The sequence below is a fragment of the Salvelinus alpinus genome, chromosome 5 (assembly GCF_045679555.1).
Source record: "Salvelinus alpinus chromosome 5, SLU_Salpinus.1, whole genome shotgun sequence".
Classification (NCBI taxonomy): domain Eukaryota; kingdom Metazoa; phylum Chordata; class Actinopteri; order Salmoniformes; family Salmonidae; genus Salvelinus; species Salvelinus alpinus.
Window position 1 is genome coordinate 37,408,629 of NC_092090.1, and position 10,731 is coordinate 37,419,359.

The window sequence follows — 10,731 nt, forward strand, 5'->3', positions numbered from 1 at the left end:
AGTTTTATGATAGACTACAGTTGGACAGTACGGGAAAACAAGCAACCAAGACATAAAGCATTATGCATAAGGAAACTTTGACAAGATATGCACATATTTGCTATAGACAACTAAATAGCTTGTTATTTAATTTTGTTTTGTAAATTAATGCCTAGTCTCATGATGATATATGTCTAACGTGTGGGATAAGACAGAATGCCACTTAAACTAGAATGCACATTCCAAGCGACTGAATAACACCTATGACAATACAAATTAACAATTTATTTACATATTTGCAAACGTAATAAGCTATTTAAACATGATCCGTGCATTTTAAGCACAAAACGAGACGCAATAGCTCTCTTTGCATGCCTTAGAGATGCAAAAGCTTACAACAAGCGGGTGTAACACTACTTCTAATGATGTGCAAAGTTTAAAAAGCCTTATTCCACACTATCAAGTGTAGGGATCACTACTTTTATATGTCTACACATATATAGTTTGAGCTAAGATGCACCTGTAAGTCTGCCTTAGCCTCACTGTAACAGACCGATAAGTTCTGTAACTGTAGTTGCATGCATGTGTAATAACCTACTTCTGGATACAAACATAAATCCTTTTCGTGAGAATGTGGAATCCTTTAATGAAAAACGGAGATTTGTCTCGATAAAATATGCTTTGTCCCAGGATAGTAGTGAGAGGGAGATAGTGAGATGAGAGACCTGAGGGGATTGGAGACTATAACGTCTTCTGTCAGTGTAAAACAATAGTTTACAAATGACACTTGATAACACCATTGTAATACAAAACTAAATCAATTTGGAGATATGTTACAATACCTCGACAGCATATCGGCGATGTATTTAAAATAGTTACAGAATTTAAGTTGAATTTGTGAAAAGCATAGACTCTAACTTCCTGTGTGTGTATATGGTATGGATATAGCCCACGTACAGTCCACTAGTTTTGAGTAGCTAGCTTCTGTGTGTGATATTTGCCATGAAGCTAACGCATTGAATTCTGCATTTGATAATGTTTATATGTGTTTGAGTAGGCTTATGTATAGAAGATGTATACAACGAACACTCAAGCAGCAGATGAGGCTACTGACAGTAAGAAATGCATTGAGGGAGTTTGCATTGCATGATTCTCAAATCTCATATGTCTATGCAGGTCAATACAGGTAGAATATATTGGATTGAATTCAGTCATAATCAATAACATTTCTTAAGTGTCCTAATCCTATACTTTGTAGGCCTAATGATTTTCACCTGTTATTACAAATTATAGCAACTTATCTAATCATCTCATTGCGCTTGATATTTCACTTCCAAGTGGTTTTTGTGAATGACTTTCTTATAGTGGTTAAATGTTTGACTATGAGTGTATGGTTTCAATCAAACAGTTATCTGAAAACAAGCATAATTGGCATTACTCAAGTCATATCCGTGCATTTAGAAATTATTCCTGATAAATGGAGAAACTTCCAAACGACTGCGTTCAAAGAGGTGACATTTGATCAATACTAACAACTGTAGTATAGATCGGTGAGGTTATCCACAGGTTTGCCTTTTTCCCCTTCACTTTCCCCCAAAACATTTGCCTCTTATAGCTTATAGAGATGGTCACTTACTACGTTTGGTTCCCCCACATGGAAATATTGTATTCTAGAAATCAACCTTTGAGCTTGTCCTACTGCCTTTTGTCATGATAATTCTATTGTTGATTCTCTTTAAAGAAATTGACAATCCCTCACTTTCTGTTCTAACAGCTCCAAGCGGCCCTGATTCGCACAAATAAAACTAACCCGCTTCATTTAATTGATTAGGCTACACAATGTTTATTGGAGTAACATGAATCTGAATCACAGTCTATTCTTTTTTTTTTTACGAAGTGCACGTTTAAGTTGATATAATATGTAGCTTGTACAAAACACATAGGCCTGCCTATCATATTTTTCTCCTTGGCGTAATTTGTGAGATTCCAAACGCAGCTGTAATTCTAGTTTTAGGCTACTTCGATGATTTTATACGAGAATAAACGCACTTAAATGTAACCTTAACTAAGAGTAATCTTAAATGAGAAGGTAATGTCTATATTTTAGCGTCTATATTTTTCTTCATGATATTAAGCTAACATATAGTCTACTTAAACGGCCACATACATGTAAGTGATTTTATAATGAACACATAATACTATTTAGATTCAAATAAGCATGTCAAAAATCTTTTTTTCGATGTTTTAGTCTGAATGCTCATGTTGCATGCCTATTAAAATCTTCATTTGTATCTTGCTCTGATGTACGGTGAACATTAGGGATGACAATCAAAATGGGGAGCCTCACGTTCAATGTGAGCTCGTGCAGGTATGTTAGATCTCAGAGCCATCTACGTATTAGGGAAAAATCCTTACTTTGTACTCCACAGCTATGCACTTGCTTAACTATTAGGACCAAAAAGAGGCAACGCCTGATGCAAACAATAGCGTGTGTGTATGTGAATGTGTGTGTGTGTGTGTGTGTGTGTGGGGGGGTGTGTGTGTGTGCTTATGTATGTGTGTGTGTGTGTGTGTGTGTGCGCGTGCATGTGTGTGCCAAAGCCAATATTTGCAATGTTGCAAGATTTTGCACCCATATAAAAGCATATTTGAGGCCACATATTTGATAGACCAATCGGGAATGTATCGATACAGAATCTTAGCACGAAGGCCTGCCTTGCATGTCACCTGTACCAAAACCATAATGACCAAGTGTGTCAATCTGAGATGCTGATTTAGCTGTGTGAGAGGCAGACTGAAAGGATTTGCGATGTGTCTACTCTCTCGGGAAAGGGAGATTGTAAAAATGAATGGGTAGAAAATAGAGTGCGAGAGGAGTTCGAGGGCCAGTGAGCTAATAAAGAGCCTTGTGTGATTGGGGCTGGTGAGAGACATAGCCTATCTGAGCCAGTCTATCGCTCTAGCAAGCCGAACAATGCCAATCTTAGTTTACAGTTTATGTTTAACTAACGAGCATTAATACCGTAGAGATCTGACTCGGTAGGATAACTCACGTTTATGAATATACAGACCAATTAGTACGAGCCCCGAAAAAAATGTGACAGGCTCACGAGCCTTTGTGTTAGGTGAATTACGATAACTGTCCACGTGCTAACCCCAATAGGCCTACATCGATGAGTGGCATAGCAAATTCACCACAGTCTGTATGACAGCCCGTGGATATGACAAAGAAAAGCTGAAGTAGCTTAATATGCTCACTCCATTATTTGGGTCGCATGAAAATACTTGACCATCACAGAGCTGCATGAAACAAAACAATATATTTAAACACTAATGTATGGACCCTTAATGTTGTGTAACATGGTTGTAGTTTGGAATAATTTGTTGCTATTCTACATTTACTGACGTTAAGTGATTGTATTCATTTCTATTTCAGAATATGCATGGGTAGGCCTACTGTATGTGTGTGTGTGTGTGTGTGTGTGTTACTTTATCTTAACCTCATGCACCGTGCGTGCCATCCCAGGATAACAAAGCACAAAAGGGAGCACAGAGGAAATGAGAGCGGAGTGAAAGCGTTTACAGATAAAAGCTGCTGTCTGGAATGGCTCTGTAACTTTATAAAGGGATAATGAACATTTTAGTCCGGAGGATTTGGGGATTTGGGCTATTATATTAACATATGAGGCACGCAAGTCCAGGTTTTATATTTAGGTACATAGAAGAGAAGGGGGCATAGCACATTCCGCAACACTAAAACAGTTTCCAAGAAAACGTTCATCTTATAACATTGTTTTCACCTCAGCACTGAATAACACTAACATGCTGGAATAAACTAACATGCTGGAGTAAACAAGTTTAATTAACAAATTAAATAATCAGTCAAATGAAAAAAGTCACCTCTGGATAAATGTGCCTTTGAAAATGTGGAGAGGCAAAGTTAAATGCTGTTACATATGTTCCTTCTAAAACAAACGGAGTATTCTTCAAGGATTTAGTCAGTAAGCAGCAACGTGCTTTTGTCCGGCCCTGCTGCGCCTGGGATGGATGGGGCATTACATGCTACCAGGTGCAATGGGAGCGCCCTCTTATGTTCACTCTGACCATGGGGATCAAGGAGCACATGAACCTGCCTCACCAGAGTCATGTGCCTCTCAGAAAGATAATCATCCCCGGTGCCCACCTGTGCGCCACCGCGCCAGCCCATGCTATCAGACTGCGATAGTGTCTTTAGCTATTTACATATGGCCAACATGCAAATCACCAGATACAGTCCACCGCCCAAAGGAGATGTGCAAAGGACAAGACCCATACAGGCTACTCTAGAGATGTTAGTTTAAAAAAACAATATAGCTCATTCATCAGTGTTTACTTGTATCTAAAGCCATCTCTGCAGTCTATTTCCGTACGAGTATTCAGTGGTGGGCAAAAATATTTTTGAGAAAAAATAAATGAATCAATGAATAGAGATATAGATGTTCAACCCATCATATCAAAATAGGCTATAGTTTTGCTTGACAGCAGTTTTATAGTGTATATCTATTTCTTTCTATTTCATTTTATTTGCTAGTTAGTGATGTAATAAAATATGAATATTAATTAATATAATTATCATTTTATTTTAGGTTATATCGTAATAAGACCTCATTCGGGCCCTTAAACAGATGTTAGAATGATTTATTTTTTAAGATTAGAGTGAAGGGTTCCCCTATCCCCTATGTATGGGGGTGTCTTACACACAAGTGAAGATGAATATATTACAATTTAGTCATTATTTAAACATGTGTTCCTTATGAATGCACTACAGCGACCGAATCTTTACGGAAGCGTTTTACGTAGGCCTAGAGGTTATTTTGCATTGAATTGTTAACCCTGGAGTAAGATCTGCCGTAGCCTGATGTTTGCTAAACTGTGATGCATGATGAATATTTCATCCGTTAGTTCACAATCCCCTCTTCTTCTCTCCAAAGACTATTCTCTTTGTCACACGAAGCATATACATTTAAGACACACAAAATGCATCTTTTGCATGATATTTTGCATGCCCTGCGTACCGTTTTGTATCAAACAGCGTCCTGTTCTAAATAATCTTATAGCAAACACACTTCATCTATTTATTGTGTCGTAACTGTGTTTGGACAAAATGATTTTGAGAACAGTGTTTTTCTTTGATCTATGCAGGGCATAGAAAGGAAAAAAGTATAAAATATGAACAACATCCGGCGACCAACCTTGACCTATTGTTGTTCATTTTCTGTCCACCCATGTGTCATACGGTCTTTGTAAGGGCATTTCATTTCTACGTGTGTGCATATAGGCCTAAGTAATTTTACTGTTTTCAAATAAATATTATTTCCCAATTTGCGCTACTTAGATAGGGTGGACAAGTACCAGACTAATATATGTTAATAACATGTTAATTACAAAACTCTAAATTGTATTACTTAATCAGAACTTAATTTGTTTGAAAAGTTGCGAAACCTGTTTGTTTGTGTATTATGTGCATACTCCACTCACGTTTCTATTGCTGATTAATCATTCGAAATTGCTATTCAAATCGTTAATTATTTTGCAGAGAAAAACACTTCATGGTTTGATTGAAATGAAGGATTGTAATATTCACCACATATTCACAAACGAGACGATTTCGATCTCAAAAACATCCATTCTATGCATTTGTAATTGTTTTTGTCTGTTACATGAATGTAGTGTGTTAACGAAAATCAAAGGCAATTAAAAAGATATATTTTTGTCTGTAGTATTAAGTTTTGTTTGAGTAAATGAAAACAACAAACCAGCAACGTCAGAAAGTGGGGACTACACTGACATCGGTTGTGTGGATGCTAACTGAACTGGGAGCAGGAAGACCTGTTTGTTGTGATAACCATGATTTAGAGATAGTGACGTTGGAGGGTAAATATGACTACCGTCCGTCTGGTCACTCTGTCTCATTCACATTAAAAATAAGGAATATTCATTAATCTGGATCTATTCTTAGATACTACTGCACTGCGCTGTTGGAGTTTGGAACACAAGCATTTCGCTACACCCGCAATAACATCTGCTAAATATGTGTATGTGACCAATTAAATTGGTTTTGATTACTTGTGTCCTCCTGCTACCAACCCACTATACCTCTTCAGAATGTGCATTATTATTTTAATTCGAATGTTGTATTCGTTGTTAGTGAGTGGATGTAGGATGCTACATGTTTTATTGCTAATGTCGATTTTAGAAATGTGCATTTCAGAAAACTTAGGTCAGCAACGGGGTTTGCTTATGTAAATACTGTAGGCCTATGCAACATGCAACGTGTGTGTAATGTGTGCGCGCACACGCGCGTGTCTGTGCCCCCTTACCCGGTAGGTTTGCTACTACCGTATAACCCAGTTTTTTTTGTAATCAACTAATAATGTCCATTAAAATATGAAACATCAGCTTGGTTTCCTTCGTTTATTATTAAAGTTGGTTCTATTCTGCATTTAGTTTTGTCTGTACACGCACACAATCCTCTGTTCCAACGTCAAAATAATGTGTTGAGAAACTATAAGTGATGCAAGGGGACAATGTTCGTCTCTGTGCACTAAAGTAGTACAGATGTCTCCCCATCACCCGTGCAAAAACAAGACACAAATGTATTTCAACCTGCCTGGAGCCTCGGTCCATCCGAGCAGCCGCATCATCCCTTATCACTGTCTGTCTGTGCTTCAACCATTTCATCTCTCTTCAGGTAAGAAAATTATTTTCAAAAACGACATTTTAAACCAATTAGTTTCCATAGACACTGTGATGAATACACTGGTGAGGTAAACAATTCAACCAAGAGACCGGAGCACAGTTAAAAATTACGGACTTTTCAATCAAAATCAAATGAACGCTCAAACAACAATTTGATTGTCTTAGTTGCATTGCAGTGTCGATATACAAAGTTGGCCAATGCTACAAAATCAAGTCAATAATTGTATAAATGCGCGGAGTGCAACCATGATTACAGTGACGGTATAATTCACAGGCCTTCTGCAGACTCCATAGTTCCGGTTACGCGTAGGCTAAAACAGGCCTAGCGCATACATTTCAGGTCTACGGGGACATATAGAATAATGGACAAATCCCGAGAGCTGCTGTCAAGTGCTCATGGTGACAGACAGAGCCATGACGCATGGGCTTTGCGCGCTCTAGAGAGGAGAGGGGAGAGAACCGGGCGTCTCCAAAGACCAGGGCAGAGGGTTCCCAAATCAGAGCCATATGACCACTATACTGCACTGTGAATGAGAGGGAATATAACTGCTGCAGAATAGAATAACGCATGTCCACCCTTAAATTATCAACCGAAAAGGAAACATTACATCGACGCAGAATATTGTGCCTGGTTTGGCTTTGCGCTAACACATTCTAGGCCTAAATGGGGAGTCATTTTCTCCGAGATGCTGCCAGAAAGCCCCCAAATCGCACACGATGAGATATGACAGGTGGAAGCAGACACAGAAGGGCAGCCGAGATCTAGGATATCGCCAAGGGTCACCATCTAAATCCTGTGCCTCTGGATGCTTCTCTTTCAGCTGACATATATGGCTGACTTATGTGCCAAGCTATGGTCATGAAATCATTTCATCCACGCATGAACGCTTTCTTGAATTTGCCGTCAGGAAATCCTGCCTTTTCTACAACCCAAATACCAACAAAATAACCACAAATACCTAAGCTGAAATGACAAAAATACAAATGTATGACTGATTTGTTGATTAACATTCGATATGGAAATGAAGGCTTATTTACTGATTATATTGAACAAAGTATATGTTTTCAATCTCTTCAGATGTCATAATATCAAGGTAGAAAAATGAATCACATTACGCAATACTATTATAACTCCTATTCTAACTCTTATAGCCTACTGATTATTGAGCTTCAACATTTGTATTTGAATGAGAACAAACTAACAATTTCAATAGGCTATCATAATTCGCCAGCTATCGTTAAGAATTTAAAATCCCCAAGTGTGTAACCTACAGGTATACCTACTACATTCCAGGTAATAGTAATTATGCATGGTAACAACGCCCTAATTAGGGAAACATGCATTGGCGATTAAGTCATGTGCATCAAAGGGCACACGTTGAGAATAACCTTTGATTTCCTTATTAAGTTAGAGCTCATCAAATTAAAGTTGATCTAATTTAAATCAGAAGGACTATGGTGAAGGTAATGATGATGGTCTTAATGCAAATGACGACATTGATGATGATGATGATAATGATGATGATGATACTAATAATTATGCTGATTATGTCAGTGATTTGTAAATTAGTGAAATATTTTAATATCATCCTGTTTTGTTTGTTTGTTTCCCCTGCCTGAAATATCATAGCTTCTTATTTAAATGGCTTCTTGTTCACTTATCAAAACATAAAACGAAACATTCAATGAGGCCGCATGCATCTTCAATTGTTAATTGAAAATAAAAGCTTATTTTCATTGTAAAAAAAAAATGTCGTCAGTGAAAGGATAGCGTTTAAGGGAAGTGGAATGATCATTCAATCTGAGCCTACTGTACAATTGACATTGGCATGCACTACACATTAACACGCACGCAGCGGACTGTCCTTGATCTGTATGAACCAACGGTGAAACAACTGAAACACAAACTCCTCTCTTTCTGCCCCTCTAAAACTTCCTGAAGTGCAGCCTGTCAGCCATAGCCTGAGCAGTGGAGCCATGTGGACTGGGAGTAATTGCAGGTGACCACAGTGACTATCTCTGAATTATGGGACGCTTAACCCCCGCCAGCCCTCCTACCCCCTCGACCTCAGCTCCATGGAAGGTGATCCCACCTATGTTTGGAGAGGGGGGGGGGGGGGGGGGGGGACCGAACGCTGAGCGTCCCTTGTCAGCATGCCTGTGGCCCTAGAGAGGCGGGGCCTAGCTTGCCTTTGGGGCCCCGGGGCCAATAAACGCAAGTGATTAGTGAGGCCATTCCCTGGCTAGGTGTGAGCTTGTTAACGCAATTAAAGGCAGAGGTGTTAACCTTGGCACTACATTAACACTATAGGAGGGGTGGGGTCAGACCCTACCAGGGACAACACACATGCCCACCTAACATGGAGATTTTAGCAGACACTCTTATACAGAACAACTTACATTAGTGAGTGGATACATTTTCATACTGGTCCCCAGTGGGAATCGAACCCACAACTCTGGCGATGCAAGCGCCATGCTCTACCAACTGAGTCACACGGGACCCTCTAGGTAATACAACATTTCTACAGTTTATTCAGTCAGGATTTGAAAGGGTACTTAAGGCATCAGCCTAAATCTGGTGTCTGTACGTGACCTGTCCAATTTATTAGTTTAATTTTAATGTGATTAAATCCACTTTATTTTGATGCATATCTACACAGTAAAATAGGACACATTAACAACAACAAAAACAATGTGTGGCATGTAAAAGGTAATCTCCTCCCTGTGGTCAACTGACAGGCAGCTTTGTGACATTCCCCTCATTGCTTAGAGGATGAAACATGTGCATTTGTTTAACTCCAATGACTCCAATGATCACAGGATGATTACTGGCCTGTCTTGAACTTGACTTAAAAACTTGAACTTGAAATCATTAGATGTCTACTATTTAAATGGTTTAATTCTGTGTCCTGAAATGTAATAATACTATTAGGTTAGGCTCTTGGTATAATAGTGAGAATGTGCACACTATGTTCTCTCCTAAAACTACACAGAACACAGCAGTCTGAACCATGCTGGGATCAACTAGAACATACAGATAGATGAACTCCATCTGTTCTCTTTCAACATCCACATGTAATATCATGCATGCAAATAAAAGTGTGATAATCTGTGTTGTGTTGTTTTTTTGTATTTTGTGTGTATTTTATGATATGTACAAATACATTTCCGGGAAAAAAGGAGCAGTGGAGATAGAGGGGAATTGCTTTTAACATATTCTGTTTAGAATTGTAAATGTGTTGTATAGGCCCTGCTGTCCAATTACATATATCTTTCATGTATGAAATCATGCATGTCTTTTTTTACCGGGAGGCCAAAGAGGGCCAGCACAAAGGGAGCAACCCTGACTGCAGAGCAGAGCAGTGTGGAGCAGCAGCCCACATGCAGAACAGAGCAGGGCCTGGTGTGGTGGGAGCTAGGAGCCCAGCTCCATCAGCAGCCAACATGCAGAACAGAGCAGGGCCTGGTGTGGTGGGAGCTAGGAGCCCTGCTCCATCAGCAGCCCACATGCAGAACAGAGCAGGGCCTGGTGTGGTGGGAGCTAGGAGCCCAGCTCCATCAGCAGCCCACATGCAGAACAGAGCAGGGCCTGGTGTGGTGGGAGCTAGGAGCCCAGCTCCATCAGCAGCCCACATGCAGAACAGAGCAGGGCCTGGTGTGGTGGGAGCTAGGAGCCCAGCTCCATCAGCAGCCCACATGCAGAACAGAGCAGGGTCTGGTGTGGTGGGAGCTAGGAGCCCTGCTCCATCAGCAGCCCACATGCAGAACAGAGCAGGGCCTGGTGTGGTGGGAGCTAGGAGCCCTGCTCCATCAGCAGCCCACATGCAGAACAGAGCAGGGCCTGGTGTGGTGGGAGCTAGGAGCCCTGCTCCATCAGCAGCCCACATGCAGAACAGAGCAGGGCCTGGTGTGGTGGGAGCTAGGAGCCCTGCTCCATCAGCAGCACACAGGCAGAACAGAGCAGGGCTTGGTGTGGTGGGAGCTAGGAGCCCTGGGCTAGGAGCCCTGCTCCAT